The sequence below is a fragment of the Nannospalax galili genome, unplaced genomic scaffold (genome assembly GCF_000622305.1).
Source record: "Nannospalax galili isolate Female #2095 unplaced genomic scaffold, S.galili_v1.0 scaffold10793, whole genome shotgun sequence".
Lineage (NCBI taxonomy): Eukaryota > Metazoa > Chordata > Mammalia > Rodentia > Spalacidae > Nannospalax > Nannospalax galili.
Window position 1 is genome coordinate 26,644 of NW_008333416.1, and position 1,806 is coordinate 28,449.

The 1,806-nt window shown below is 42.4% G+C and overlaps 1 non-coding gene across 1 annotated transcript; it reads right to left on the minus strand.

Moving 5' to 3' along the window:
• Window positions 1-483: 483 nt before the first annotated feature.
• LOC115069472 lies at window positions 484-587 on the minus strand. Its single transcript, XR_003848741.1, has one exon. It is a non-coding gene; the product is annotated as a U6 spliceosomal RNA (small nuclear RNA).
• Between the last annotated feature and the right edge of the window lie 1,219 nt (window positions 588-1,806).

Here is a 1,806-nt window from a genome sequence, read left to right on the forward strand (position 1 = left end):
TTTAGACAATGAATATTTATCTTATCCATCCAGCATGATCGCTCTCTCTCCACCTCCTCCTAGTGCCCTTCATCTTCTCAACTCATCAACATGGAGCGGGGCTTCTCCCTCACTCCGTAGCTGCTGAAAAAGTTTGTTTGATAGGTGAAGAGTGGAGATAGAAAAGGGGGAAAAAAAGAAAAGAGAAAGGAGTGAGTGAGGTCCACAGTTTTTAATGCAGAGGACACAATTTCAATGCCCTTGTTGTTCTTCTTCATTTTTCCATAATTAGCGCAAAGGAAAAAAGCCAAAGGATTTTCTGGCGAGGGTTCAGTCTCCTAACCAAATCCACATCCCTAGTCTCTGTAAATTTTTTTGATTTTTTGAATTTTATGTCTATGAGTTATGATTCCTGCATGTTTGTAAGTGCACCTGTGTTGTGCAAGGCTGGAGGAGGGCAGAAGAGAGATCCCTTGGAAGTGCAGCTACCGACAGTTGTTACCTTCCTTGTGGAAATGCTTCAGGAACTTGCGTGTCATCCTTGCCCAGGGATCATGCTAATATCCGGATCGTTCCAATTTTAGTATCTCTGCTGCCGAAGCGAGCACCCTCTATTTCTTTAAGTTCAGGTGGAACTATAGACTACAATTTCCAGCTTTGCGAATCGTTCCCTGGTATGCACACTACACAGCTGTTGCTATTGGAGTTTGCAGCTACTCTGGAAGATAAAGAGTGTGTTATCTAACAGCTTAACATAATTTACAGAGTGCAAATTGTCAGAAACTTAGGAAAAGAACTAATGGTCTAAGTGCAAAAACAAACAAACAAACAAAAAAAATCTTTTGCCTTGTGCTCTTCTAATTCACTATTCACTTGTCTTTCCCCAGAAGTATTTCATTAACACATACCAAAATGGCATCATTGAAGTAAAACCACATATCAAAACTTCTGCGCTCCCCACCTACAGAGACACCATGTCACATATGAACATGCAGGAGGTTCAGCTGGTGTGTGGTTCCCTGGTGCCGATAAGCCCTTTCAGTTGGAATGAAATTTCATTAAACACATATCATTTTCTTCCTCCTTCAGGTCAGACTAGCAAGCTCTACCTTTAACATGCCTTCCGCACAACTCATCTTCAGGATCAGAAGAAGAATGTTGGATTCAGGAGGAAGTGTGAAAGTTTCAACCTCTGGAGAGGAGTTTGCTTTTTCTTTTCTTTTCTTTTCTTTTCTCTTCTCTTCTTCTTCTTTTTTTTTTTTTTTTTTTGACAAGAATGGGGGCGGGGGAAAGAAAGAAAGAGGACTAGAGGGAGGAAGAAAAGGAGACCCACCACCGAGTATAAGAAGGACGAAAGCAGGTTTTTATGGGAAGTGAATAGACAGACACACAGAGGAAAAACCCATGAAGCATGTGTAAGATGCCAGTCAGAGGATCTACGGGAAATGTCTGTTTCCTGGAGATTTTCTGTGAGCCCTGCTGTGCTCCAAAACATGCAATGGATGCAAAGAACAGCGACGAGGACAAGCACCGCCACGGGACAAGGATGGGTCAGAGCAGACCCAGAAGTGGGGCTCTGTGTCAGTGTGATCACTGAGCATGGCTCTTGGTTTAAGCTGAATTAGTAAATTCAATTACTTACTTGAAATGAATTCAATCCTCAAAGGCAACCAAGTTGATCAGGGTGGGGTTAAGAGTTACATGTCCTTAAATTTAAAGAGAAGACAGTCTTTCTATGAAGATCGCGGCGAGAATTGCCGAATATGACACGGGCATTGGGCAAGTTGACGTGTCCAGTCCTTATAGAGCTGATTTGATGAGTTGGGC